We start from the raw sequence: 15,259 nt of genomic DNA on the forward strand, positions 1-15,259 counted from the left end.
ATAATAAACTGAACGCGGAAGCTAAATCATAGTTTAATATGAAAAGATGGGGAATACCCATATTCTAGAACTGAGATATTTGAGTATTGATGAGTTTAATACAAAGAAAAATTTTAACTCAATATTAAGCTGAAACTAACTATGTTTGAGAATAGCCTTTAAACTGAACTAGAAATAGTGGGACAACCCCCAGCTATGTCTAACAAAAACAGAAACTAAATGACTAACACACTGAAATGAACTCATGACTATTGTCCTTAGAGAATGAGGACTCACCACTGAATCTACTGAACTGGAGATCGGGTATCGATCTATCGTGATCTGGATGCTGAGAACATCAACCTACATCACGAGAAGATGTAGTGCATGTATGCATCCGTACTTAAAGGTATTGAGCATGTAGGATAGAGAAAAAATGAAATAAAACATAACTGAAAAAGCACAAGAGCAAGTATCATCATCTGAACATGATATACTGAATTCTGAGCTAACAGGATGCGATGACCAATTTATAACATGCGGAAACTAAATACGGAATATATTGATTGATGGTCAATGCAAGAGAGTCTCATTGAACTGTGGGAGCTACTAATAAGCGATAATAAAACCACATGAGCTAAATGTGGAGTCTGATGTATACGCCCCATCAAGAATACCCAATATACCCTGCCAAAGGTATAAAGACATGCTGGCGTGATCACAAAACTGATTGCCCATAGAGGGGACTTACAACCTACTTGGCTATGAGTTTTGGGAATAATTGGGTATGTTGAACCCTAGTCCAACTCGGTATTATGCTACTCCCAATGAATTAAGTGACTAAGACATGATGACTGCATTTTCTGTAAATACTGGATAGCTCAAACTGAACTTGCAAATGGAGAATGAAACATTTAATCTGATATTGATCCATTAATAATTGTGGCATGTATAATTGAATAGCTGAAGTATCTCGCCTAGCATATGTAATTCAAGAATTAAAGAAATACATAGTTAGGGTTCTTAAATTCATGCAATAATCAAAGTAATAACATGATAATCTGATTTGGAACATATAAATAACAAAATCATGAAGTTCTGTTGAAGTTCTAGAAACCCTAGGTCTAATAATGATATGGGAATCAAGAATATGAGTGAAATTAGGGACACAATGGGTGAAAGGAATCCCCTAGTGAAATTCCACATGCCTGGTAATGAAATTCACTGAGAAACACTTAGATTTGGTGGCTGGAAATGCTAGAAACTTGTTGCATTCATGAAGTAGGGTTCTTGACCTTTTTCTCCTTTCTTGCTTCTAATTTTCTAAGCTTTGTTTATGATTTCACTTAGGTAAGTTTTCGTTATGTTTCTAAGCTTAAACTAACTAAAATCTGATGATTTAGGGTCAAAACGACGTATCTTAAGGTTTAAATAAAGTGGGAAAACCAAAAGACCCCTAAGTTATCTGTTGTCGGACCAAACGACGACCTAAACTAACGGTCATTCGTTCAATCAGCGGTCTGTCGTTGGGGTACGTAGCTTGTGTCTATTCGACAGACCTTTACTAAAACGGGCATAATGTTTTACTCGGAGGTCTTATTTTAGCAAGGTTTGTGGCAATGGAAAGCTAATTCAATATAATCCTGTGGGTATGTCATGGGACACCTAATTCATTTTGTGCTAAGAGTTATGATCAGTTGAAGTTGACCGAACTGTGTTTCCCCCCTAACTGTGTGTTAACTTCCACCCACGGTCAGATCTAAGGTCCATAGGTCCATCTTCAGACAATGCTGGTCAATCATGGTTCTTGTCAGAGAGTGTGTGAATGGGCTGATCAACGGACACATACTAGGTACAGTAGTTTGACCTACGCACCGTAGGTCCGTCCGTCATTCGACACTTAGGAAATTTTCCTTGGCTGAGATTTTGGGGTTTTCCGAATCTACCGACGGATGTGAAGGACGGACATAGGGTCAGGCTACGGTCTGTCGATGGCAACCATCGATGCACCTGCAAATTTTTTGAAAAACTGGTTTTTGGTCGATTTTTTTACATGGGCTGTTACATTATCTCCCCTTTGGAATATTCTTCCTCGAATGAAGACTAAACTAGATGGAATAGAGGGAGAGAGCAGCAAAGCCTACTGCTAAACAGTGAGAACTGTCTCTCCTACTAAATTGAGTTTCGAGAACATGCAAATACGCTGAAAATGCAAGTACAAACTGAGGGAACATGATTCTAAGGCTGAATTCACGCATGAATGACTGGAAAACTAAAGAGGAACTATTACCCTCAAGATGGAGTGGGATCTGAAGGAAAGAGGTGAGCATACTTGGTTTTCATGTCTGCTTCTGCTTCCCAAGTAGCTCCCTCTACGAACTAACTCCTCCACAAAACCTTGACTGAAGCGACTTCTTTATTTCACAATATTTTCACCTGACGGTCAAGAACCTCAACTGGTACATCCTCATAAGAAAGACTATATTTCACCATCAAATTCTCTAATGGAACTACAGATTCTAGATCAGCCACACGCTTCTTCAAGAGTGAGATGTGGAAGACTGGATGCACTGCTGCTAATTCTGCTGGCATCTCTAAATCAAATTCCACCTTGCAACCCCTTTTCAAGAACTTGTAAGGGCCTACATATCTAGTTCCGAGCTTCCCTTTCTTGCCAAATATCATCACTCCTTTCATAGGTGAAACTTTTAGGACAACCCAACCATCAACTTAGAACTCTAGTTCCTTCTTCTCACGTCTGCATAAGATTTCTGACGACTTTGGGCTGTCTTATGTATATCTCTAATGAGTTGCACTTTCTGAATGGCATAAAGGACTGAATCTGGCCCTTTGAAAGCTGCTTCACCTTCTTCAAACCAACCAACAGGAGATGTACATCTACACCCGTACAAAGCTTCATAAAGGGCCATCTAAATGCTTGAATGATAGATATTTGTTGTAGGCGAACTCAATTAGAGGAATGTGATCATCCCAACTACCCTTTAAATCAATCACACAAGCTCTCAACATATCCTCTAGGGTCTGAATGGTACGCTCTTCCTGTCCATCTGTATGTGGATGAAATGATGTGCTAAGGTTAAATTGAGTACCATGACCCTTCTGAAATGACTTCAAGAAATGAGAGGTAAACTGATGATTTATATCTGAGATAATAGACAAAGGAACCCCATGCAACCTCACAATTTCATTAATGCAAAGCTTCGCCTAGTCCTCTGCCGAATCTGTAGTCTTGACCGCTAAAAAGCGAGAGGACTTAGTCGTCCTATCAACTATCACCAAAATTGAATCATGTTGTCTGCGACTACGAGGTAACCGTATCATGCAATTCATATTGATCACATCCCACTTCAAAGTAGGAATATCGATCTCTTGAGTCATACCTCTTGTTTTCTGATGTTCTACCTTAACTTGCTGGAAATTGGGGAACTTACTCACAAAATCTGCTATATCCCTCTTCATGCCATTCCACCATAGACATCCCGCAGGTCGTGGTACATCTTTGTGGAACCAGTATGAATAGAATATCTGTTGTTATGGGCTTCTACAAGGATATGCTTTCTTTACTCACCCATATCAGTAACACACAATCTACCCTGGTAGAAAAGTATAACATCTCCCCCTTGGGAGAAAACCTCCACTCTCTGATTGTGGACTGCACCCCAAAGTTCAAGCAAGATTGGATCACACTCTTGCTTTTCCTTAACCTCCACTACCAAAGACGATTCTACCCCATTCTGAACTATTACACCACTGTCTTATATGATCATAAGGAAAACTCTTAAGCGACCAAGCCTGTGAACATCCATCACTAGCTCCTTCCTTTCTTCTTCAACATGGGCTACACTACCCATACATAATTTACTTAGAGAATCCACTACAACATTCACCTTACAAAGATAGTAATACACTCATGTCATAATCCTTAAGGGACTCAATCCATCTCCTCTGGCAAAGATTTAACTCATTTTGAGTGAAAGCATATTGAAGGCTCTTATGATCACTGAAAACATCTAGATGAACACCATACAAGTAGTGTCTCCATATCTTGCGTGCCAACACCACTTCTGCAAGCTCAAGATCAAGGGTTGGATAGTTCTTCTCATGAACCTTAAGTTGTCTTGAGGCATAAGCTATAACCTTATCTCACTGCATCAACACACAACCTAGGCCAACTCTGGATGCATCACAAAATATTATATAACCTTCTGAACCCTCTGGTAGAGTCAAGACATGAGATTTAGTCAATCTAGTTTTTAATTCTACAGAGCTTTTCTCACAATCATCTACCGTTGAAACTTGACAATCTTAGTAGTTAACCCACTAAATGGTGAGGCTATGGATGAGAATCCTTCCATGAACCCTCTATAATACCACGCTACACTGAAGAAACTTCTAATATCTATAGCAGAGGTAGCTCTGGGTCATTGTTTCACTGCTTATATCTTCTATGAATACACTCGGATCCCTTGCTTGATACAATGTACCATTGGAAAACAACGGATTGCAACCAGTACATACATTTGCTAAACTTAGCGAATAACTGGCGATCCTTGAGAGTTTGTAGAACAATTCTCAAATGACACACATGTTCTTCCTCATTCCTAGAGTAAATGAGGATATCATAAATAAAGATGAAAACCAACAAGTCCAAGTACTGTTTGAACACCCTGTTCATCAAATCCATGAAAGCTGCAGGAGCATTGGTAGGTCCAAACGAAATAACTATAAAATTCGTAATAACCATACTATTTTCTGAAGGTTGTTTTCGGAATGTAAATATCTCTGACTCTAAGATGATAATAACCCGATTTGAGGTATATTTTTGAGAAATGTCTAGCACGTTGAAATTGGTAAAACAAGTTATCAATCCTGGGGATGGGATACTTATATTTGATTGTGACCTTGTTCAACTGTCTATAATCAATGCACATCGTGAGAGAACCATCTTTCTTCTTTACGAACAACATTGTTGCACCCCATGGTGAAATACTAGGTCTGATGAAGCCATTATCTAGAAGGTCTTTCAAATACTCTTTCATTTTCTTAAGCTTTGTAGGATCCATTTTGTAAGGAGGAATAGAAATAGGCTTGGTATCTGGACGGAGATAAATTTTAAAGTCGATCTCCCTTTCGGGAAGGACTCCAAGAAGATCTTCATAAAACACATCTGCAAACTCACAGATTAATTGAATTGTCTCAAGAGTTGAGGTTTCAGAGCTATAACTCTAACTCAAACTAGATGATAGATATAACCCTTAGAGATTGGTTTATCTGGAAACTCAAAATGAAACAATCCTAGTTCTACAGTTTACTGAGGCATAATAGAATGTAACCAATACATACCTAGAATGACATTCAAGTCTACCATTTCTATTTCGACAAGATCTGTTGAGGTGACTTTCTGAGATACTGTGACAGGGTAATTTCTTTATACCCTTCTAGCTATAACTGGGTCACCAACATGAGAAGAGACTGAGAAAGGTTCCGAGAGAGTTTCTTGAAATAGTTACAAAATAAAGAGTAGCCCCTGGATCTAACAATGCATGAACATCAAATTCAAAGACTAGCAACATACCAATGACTACATCAGAAGAACTTTCCTGATCCTGGTGAGCCTGAAGAGCATACAACTTGTTTTGATGCTGACTGTCACCTGTACAAGATGAGTTACCCTGGTGAGTCGGCTTAATTGCGGGTGCTGATGCAGTTCTAGACTGATCTCTACCATTACCACCCCCTGACCTTGTCTAGAAGGCCAATCCCTTAACATGTGACTAGACTGACCGCACCCAAAGTGTCCTTCTTTTCCTGCGAAACACTCGCCCGTATGGTTCTTACTACACTTAGGGAAAGTAGGGTATGTTTTGGTTCCTGAAACACTCCTCTGAGACTTAGAGCCTGGTGCTCTAAATTTATGGTCGTACCTGTTCTAGGAGGATGGAAGACTAGCTGATGAAGGGGTTGGGGCTGAGAACTTTTGCTGACACTTTATACAAGAACTTATTTATCTGAGCACTGGAGTCAACAACCATGTGAGGAGCATACGTGGAGAGTTGGTTAAGCCTCAACCATACTTTTGGACCGTCATGTTTCCCAGTCTTAAGTTCATGAATTCCTAAGCCTTTGCTTCTCTCAACTCTATTGGGAAAAACCTGTCGAGAAAAGTCTCACTGAAGCAAACCCATGTAAGAGGAGCTGTATTTGCACCCCTATTTCTCCTTCCACTAAGTGTACCAAATATGAGCAACATCCTTCAACTAGTATGATGCCAACTCAACTCGATCATTCCCAGTGACTTGCATTACCTCAAAGATTTTTTTGATCTTATCCAAGAAATTTTGAGGATCCTCATTAGTTTGTGATCCTAAGAACTCAAGCAGATTCATCCTAACAAAGTCATGGACCCTTGCTGCTGCTAATCCACAATTTTCATTCGCAGGAGCATGAACCCGATTGTTCTGGTTGTTCATACTCTGTACCAACATCTGCATAGCATTTTTGAACTCACCATTGGAGACTTTCTATCTGGTACTCAAGGAGTTGCGTTTGCATTTCTGGAATTCGCATTCCTAGCGTTAGCTCTACAAGGAGGCATGAGCAGAAACGTAGGACATCAAGTTAGAATGGAATAAGATCATACTTAATGCACGATAAGAGTAACAACAAAGTGAAGTTTTCCTAAACACTTCATAGCCTCCCTCTCATCAGATGTGGTGCATTTCACACCCATGAAGAGGACTCTACTTAGTGCGGCTTTCCAGACATCCTAGGACTCTTAAAACTAGTGCTCTGATACCAAGTTTTGGCACGCCCCGAGCTACCCCCAAGATGCGTACATGGAACCTAGGACCACAAGTGAACCCAAGCTAACCCTGCTAGCATGATCATGAGTATACTAATGATAATAAACTGAATGCAGAAACTAAGTCATAGTTTAATCTTAAAAGATAGGGAATACCCATATTGTATAATTGAGATATTTTCAGAACTGATGAGTTTAATACAAAGAAAAATAGTTATTCAATATTAAGCTGAAACTAACTATATCTTAAAATAGCCTCTAAATTGGACTAGAATTACTGGGACAAGCCCCAGCTAAGCCTAGCAAAAACTGAAATTAAATGACTGAAAGACTGAAATGAACTCATGACTATTAACCTCGAAGAATGAGGACTCGCCACTGAATCTTCTAAATTCGAGATCAAAAGTCGATCTATGCGTTTTTTGAATGCTGAGACCTGAACCTACATCACGAGAAGATGTAGCGCACGTATTCATCAGTACTTGAAGGTATTGAGCATGTAGGATAGAGAAAAACAGAAATAAAACATAATTGAACAAACATAAAAGCAAGTATAATAATCTGACATGATATACTGAATTCTGAGCTAACTGGATGCATTGACCAATTTATAACATGTTGAAACTGAATACTGAATATACTAATAAATGGTCAATGCAGGAGAGTCTGACTAAAATGAGGGATCTATTAATAACCGATAATAAAAACACACGAGCTAAATGTGTAGTCTGATGTATACGCCCCATCGAGAGGACCCAATATAATGTGCCAGAGGTATAAAGGCATGTTGGCGTGATCACTAAACTGTTTGCCCATAGAGAGGACTTACAACCTACTTGGCTAGTACTTATGGGACTATTTGGTACACTGAACCCTAGTCCAATTCTATATTATGCTACTCCTAATGAATTCTATAAATCTACTGATTATGTCTGAGTTTCTGTAAATACTGAATAGCTCGAAACTAAACATGCAAACTGAGACTACAACAATTAATCTGGTAATTATGCATTTATAAATGAGGCATGTATATCTGAAGTTTCAGAAATATCTTACCTAGCATGTGAATTCAAGAAATAAAGAAATACAAAGCTAGGGTTCTTAAATTAATGGAATAAACTTAATAATTACATGAGAATATGATTTGGAATATGTAACTAATAAGCTGATGAAGTTCTGTTGAAGTCTAGAGGCCCTAGATCTAATCATGATATGGGAATCAAGAATTTGACTTAAAACTAGGGACCCAATTGGTGAAAGGAAGCCACTAGTGAAATCCCACATACCTTATGGTGAAATTCACGGAGAAACACTTATATTTCTGAGCTGGAACTGCTGGAAACTTGCTTCATTCTTGAACTAGGGTTCTTGAGCTTTTTCTCCTTTTTTTCTTCAACTTTTCTAAGTTTTGATTTAATTATCTGACTTAAATATGTTTTAGTTGTGTTTCTAGGCTAAAACTGACTAAAATATAATGAATTAGGGTCAAAATGACGTAACTTAGGGTTTAAATAAAGTGGGCAAGTTCCAAAAGATCCCTGGGAAAGTTGTTGTCGGGCAAAACGACGGCCATGACTAATGGTCTGTCGTCTCCCCGACGCCCCGTTGTTTGGTCCGTCTTCAGGGCCTGTTCGACAGACCTTTACTAAAATGGGCATAACGTTTTAGTCAAAGGTCTTATTTTAGCAAGGTCGGTGTCTATGGAAAGATAATTCAATTATTTATCTGTGGGTAGGTCATGTGACACCTAATTCATTTTTGTGATAAGAGTTATTATCATTTGAAGTTTACCCAACTGCATTTCACTTAACTGTCTGCAAATTTTCCACCTACGGTAAGACCTAGGGACCGTAGGTCAACCTACGGACCGTGCTGGTAATCCCTAGCTCTTGTCAGAGAGTGGGTGAATAGGGGTATCGATTGTCGATCGAGGACTATGGACCGTCGTCTGACCTACAGACCGTCGGTCGGTTCGTCGATCAAGACTTAGCCAATTTTTCTCGGCTGAATTTTTGGGAGTTTCTGATCCCATCGATGTTTTCGAAGGACGGACCGTCGCTTGTCCTATGAACCGTTGTTTCCACCGTTGGTTGCACCTGCAGATTTTATTTTAAAAAATTAATTTTTTGTCTATTTTGGCTACGAGGTGATACAAAAAGACCCCTGAGTTAATTGCTGTCGGACCAAATGATGACCTGGACTGACAGTCCGTCGTTCAATCGATGGTCCATCGTTTGGGTCCGTAGGTTGGGTATGTTCGACAGGCTTTTCCTAAAACGGTCTTAACTTTTTAGTAGGAGGTCGGATTTTAGCAAGTTTGGTGGATATGGAAAGCTAATTCAATTATCTATTTGTGGGTATGTAATGGGACACTTAACTTATGGGACACCTAATTCACTTTGTGCTAAGAGATATGATCAATTGAAGTTTACCTAACTTAATTTCCCCCGTAAATGTCTATTAGTTTCCACCTACGGTCCGTAGGTCCATATACGGGCCGTTCTGGTCAATCGTGGTTCTTGTCAAGGAGTGGGTGAATGGTGTGTCGGTCAACAGGCACAAACTACGGACCGTAGTCTGACCTACGAAGTGTAGGCCCGTCCTTCGTTAGACACATTGTCAATCATTCTTGGCTAACATTTTAGGTGTTTCTTAATCTATCGACGGATGTGCAGGATGTACCGTGGGTCACTCTACGGTCTGTCGATGGCAACCGTCGATGCACCTCCAGATTTTCTGAAAAATTGGTTTTTGGACTGTTTTAGATATGGGGTGTTACATCTATATTTTGATCTTGAAAGATACAGATTGGTAATTACCTTTCCTATTTCAAATTTTATAATTGAATTTTATCTACTCCGCTGAGATTTAGACGTAGCACCAAGAGAGCTTGGGGTGGAGGCTTAAATAGGGTAGTCTCTCATAGCAACTTTTATTCCCAAACTATGTGCCCATATAGAATGCCTTAAATGACCTTGCTAGTGGATCCACTTTAGCAAATGATGATATGTACTTATTGTACCGTGGAAAGTATAGATTCCTCTTCTTCGGTAAAAGGGTATTATAGATTCCCTAATATAGCTCTCATGGTCTTATTGTCGCTTAAAGCTAAGATTCCAAACATTGATGCTTTATTCGAGCTTTTGTTATGTCCGCTATTTCAAATATATTCACTATAAATTATTTTTAAGTTTTATTTCCTCATGTTTAAAATTTCAAAATATTTATTATGTCAACATGTTATAAACCATTTATACAATCATGTTCATGTTAATGCTACTATATTATACTTAGAACATTTCATGTATAAATTCATACTTGTGCCTACATTATCTAATAAATGTATGATCGGACGTTCCTACCTTTCACACTAATGATTAGACATCTATTGGGTGCCATAAGTTATTTGTAAGTCCTCTTGTTCTTATGAACGAGACACTTTATAGCTTTTGGTCTTTTCATTTCAGACTTTGTATGTGACGTATGAATTACATCACAATCACTTTCCTTATGATGTATTGGTTGACCTGGAAACTTATGTTACATGTTCGCTTTTTTCAAAATCTTTTGATGTATAAAATGTTATCCATAGAAATATGTATTTTTATTATCTTATATGATGTATACTAAGTTGCTTGTGTGGGGACTCTCTGGGTATAATGTTGTAGCACACCATAACTAGAAAAACCAGAAAGAAATTAAAACTGGAAATTGTTATTTTTGGATAAAATTTTAAAAACTGGAAAGTTTATGAAGTTTTTTAAGTTGGATTTTTGATCAACTTTAAACAATCATAACTCGTAGATCAGGATAATATAGGCATGTTTCAAGATATTGTATAAAAGTTCATGGAGGAATCTTTCGAATGTCGCTGATTTTACGCGATTTTAGAGTTCGTATGAGTGAGTTATTCTTATTTAGTTCTACAGTTCAATTAATGAAAGTATTATCCAACTTTTAGAAAGGCATCATGGACTTTTCAATCACCATGACTTTATTTTGTTTTTGGCAATTAATTAGGGTCTAAACAGATCTTAGTCATTTTACACTTAAAAAAATAGAGTCATGGTTTTTTAGTTTAAAGAACGCAACAACATAATAAAGGAGAAAAGAGAATATATCATCGTTCGTAAGGTTTTAGCAATGGGTTTCGTAAGGAGTTGATCCATATGAGGTATGTGAGGTCAGATAACATTGGGTTAGTTCACTCACGTGTCAAATATATTTAATTCAACGTATTTTTTTCCTAAAAAGATTGAGAATTTTATGTTCGTGAGTTGTATTCTTGAATAAGTTTAGTTCTTGAATATGGGATGGGATTTAGGAGTTCTTGAGAGTTTAATGTTGATTATTAGAGTTTCTTTGAGTTTGATTCTTGTGGTTATGTTTTGGGTACCTGAATCTAAAGAGATATTGAGAAAAAGAATTGTAATTGATCGAATTAAGGTCAGAAACAAGTTGAAAAGTTCTTCGTGTTTGCCCTGGAAGGGGCTGGCGCGATGCACCCTTGTAGCACCAGAGGAGCTGGGGCGGCTGATGAGTCCACATATTTGATTTATTTAGCTATAATTTGATATTAATAGTGTCCTAAATTTCTTATTTTGTCTCAGATAGTATAAAATAACCTTGAGTTTCAGTTATTTTGAGTTTGAGGCAAAGCATTGACATTACTTAGAAAAAAGAAGCAAAAAGAAAGAAAAAAAATGAAGGCCTGAGTTATGAAGATCACCTTGTGAATTTGGCCACTCGCCGATATGTCTGAGGATCACCTTCTGTTCTTGTGTGCTGAGGTCTGAAGAAAAAGATCAAATAGGCGGTATAACGGAGCACTTGGCGCATCGCTGAGAAGTTCTGCGAAGCAGTGCCTTGTCTTGATATGACCCTGAAAGAGGAGATGCTTAGACTAAGCACAAATACGAAAATGAAGTGATTAATGGGTGGATCACCGATTTGTTTGGCGATACCAAGTAATGTCGCTGAGCATCCCACCGTAGCACTAATCATTTATAATTACAAATAGTTGATGAGTTTTTTAGCTTATATTTCAAACTATTACTTTTAGTATACAGAACTATCATATTTTTCTTATTTTTATCTAATATTTTTGAGGGTTTTCGAAGAAGAACTTGAAGACCAATAGGGTTTAAACTTCAAGGATTTGGATATGGGTCTTTTGATTTCTTCATTCTAGGCTTGTAACAAGACTTAAATCTTTATACCCATTTGAATGCAAGATCATTTAGGTATAAATTTCTATCTCTCCATGTGTGGCCAACCACCCCAATTATTGGGGTGTGACTTTTTGAATCTGGGTTAAGATTGTTGTTTGGTCTTGCTAGCTTATAGATTAATTGTAGTTTGATTGTGATTTTGTTTAGTAATTATGGATAAATATAATAAATTTGTAGTTACAAATACAAGTTTATTTATACTTTTTCGGATTTGTTGAGATAGAAGCCATGAAACTAGGACTACTAAATTGATGGTCGGTGGGAGTGGATAAACATGAGGCTCAGCTCGAGAGGGTGAGTCATAGTCTCATTCCCACACACTCAGCTGAAGTAAGTTAGTGGATTAAGGGGTAAGATACTCTTCATGCGGCAATTGAGTATCTGAGAGGAACACATTTGACACGGGGTAGGTTGCTCGAGAGAGAGCTTACCTCTTAAAGATTGGCCTAGTCACAATTATTTTATAAATCCTCTATCCAAAGTATGCACCCAACAATTTAGGTTAACCCATATCCCTATCACATCCAAAGAATTGTCTTGTGTTACCCAATCATTGACCTATAATGTTTTTATTCGTAAATATTTCAAGCTGCGACTAGTTAAAATAATTTTACCTTTTTATAAATTGTTACTACAAATCCCTTGGGACACAACCATAACCCTTAGTTGGGTTACTAAATTATTACACAATTGTAGACACTCATACTTGAATTTGTGTCATTGATTACGCAAAACATCAAAACGGTGCAGCTTTAGGGGAGTGGTTTTACGTGAAAATATGTAGTGAAGTTGAATTTTCGTCCTTGTTAGATGTATCTTTACTATCCTTATTTATAATTTTGATTTGCTTGTTTGAATATCTAAACAAGGTAATTAAAATAGATAGTCGATATGGGTACTACACCGATCATCCCCTTTTGAAACTACGAATCCTCAAGACATCCTCTTCAGATTCAAACAAGTGGGGGACGAGACAATTCTTGATATGTGTCTAGAGATTCAAGAAATACTGCAATCGTGCCCATCTTATGGTATGACTGGCAGAACACTGCTATAATGCTTATTGTATGGGTCTTGGTCTTTAGAATAGGAGTATGGACGATCAACTCTGTGGGGGTAATGTTCTATGCCAACCCTACGAAGTTCTAGCAAAAATCCTTGACGGCATTGTAGAAGTCAACAAGGAAGACAGAAAGAAGCAAGAGTGGAATGAACTACTTACCCAGTTGGATGATCTAGCAAACTAAGTCACGAAGTTTAAAGTGCACACCATGGAAAAATAAAAACACTTCTCACTCCAAGAATGTAAACAAAAGAAAAAGCGTAGAGGCATGCAAGATTATGAAGTCCTTTCGATCATTCAACAAAAACTTGAATAACAAGACAAAAGATTGAAGGATACGAAGGAAAACATTCAAAATACATGACCATTCAGTTCCAAGATGCTCACATCGCCGATTTAATTAAAAGGTCATTATACGCCATTCGTCGAGGACTCACCCAACTACACCATGGATGATTCAGATGATGAAGAATGTTGTTGACCTGCGTCGTGCCATAACATTGACTAAGATGTTGTTTGGGAGGCAACCCAAAACCCTTTACTATCTCTTATTTGTGTTAGTAAAATAATGATATGTTGATTCTCTAGGCTCAAGTGTGAGGAAGTCTTCGAGAAAGAATTTAGTGGCAAGCAACAAGTCCAGTCAGCATGTCACAAAAAAAGTTGGCAAACCATACATTATTCACCGTTAGACTCAAGATATTCTAAAGACTAGAATTTATGGAACTCGGTGAGCCCAGGAAATTGTTGGCGAATCGCCAAATCTATTGAAAATTCTAAGTTTTACCACCGTTTGAAACTCACTGGATTTCTGTAAAACTCGGTGCAGCACATGATTTCTCAAAAGAATGCCAAACGTATTAGTACTCATGACCACTGTTGCCGAATAGGCATAAGCTTGGACAGTTCGCAAGCATATGATTTAAATCTTCAAATTTGTTCACTTTTACACGCTTTTATTCCTCCAACTACTCCTTTGCGCATTAATTTCCATATATTTCTTTATAGTGATGTGTTTAAGTCATTGATTGGTGCTCAGAACATGGGGCTTTTTTGCTGCCCAACTATTCAATTTTGAATTAATTCGTGCAAAAGTCAAATCAGGGCATCTATGAATCACTTGAGAACATTGGGTTAAAAATAATGGCATTGGGTTTCTGAGAGAATCTATATGGATATTTTTTAATCACTCGGTAGTCTGCCTAACGTCTCCACTTTACCTTCTACTTAATGTTAAATTTATTGAAGGACTCCAACTCGAAGCACTTGCTTAATCAGGATTATTCTCTACCCTATCTCTATATCTTTCTAATTTTACCGTTGGATTGTTATCATATTTGTATTTTAGGATATATAGATTTTATTGGAGTGGGGTGAGTCCCATAACCTCTTGTGTGCGACTGAAATGCTTATTTGTGTTTTGTTTATCTTTGGGCTATTCGGTTTTAAATTGTGTTTTATCTGCTTTTTGTGGATTATTAAGCTTATGGCTCCCTTTTGAATATAACTGCAAAATGGTTTTGACCCTTCCAAAAGTTTTAATTTTTTTCATAAATTTTCGCCACCTCCTTTATATGTTAAAACGTTATTGTTCTTTGGAAAATTTAATATTCAATTTCGAACAATACCAATAACTTGAATAGTGCTCGCAATAGAACAAACATGAACGTACAATTACAATGAGGACAAACAAAGTTGCCTAGACAATATGTGAACTCTTTGCATCTCGTTGTGACTAGCCAATTGTCAAATCAATTCTCTTGTAATGATTGTTCCACCCTAGCAAAATTGTGGAGTCTTGTTTGACATTAGTTGAAATGTCTTGTGTTATAAGCTACCTTGAACCATGCATGACAATACCTACAATTTTCGTTGTTGGTTTAAGTAAAACTTTCTCCTTATATGATCTTAGGAAATTTTGAAGAGTGTAAAACAAATTTGACATATACCTCTTTTGTTACCTACCTTATGAGTGTGTAAATATCTCTTTAACTGTAACGACCTGTTTAGTCGTTTTGAGCAGCAGATTTTATTTCTGGAAAATTGGCTGAGGAAACGGACCCCACGACGGAACGTCACAGGCACGACGGACCGTCGCAGGGTCTCGTTTCAGCATACTTAGAAATTCTGAAATTGGGTACTGAAAATCGACTCTCTGTAATC

Source organism: Solanum pennellii, chromosome 8, assembly GCF_001406875.1.
Source record: "Solanum pennellii chromosome 8, SPENNV200".
Taxonomy (NCBI): Eukaryota; Viridiplantae; Streptophyta; class Magnoliopsida; order Solanales; family Solanaceae; genus Solanum; species Solanum pennellii.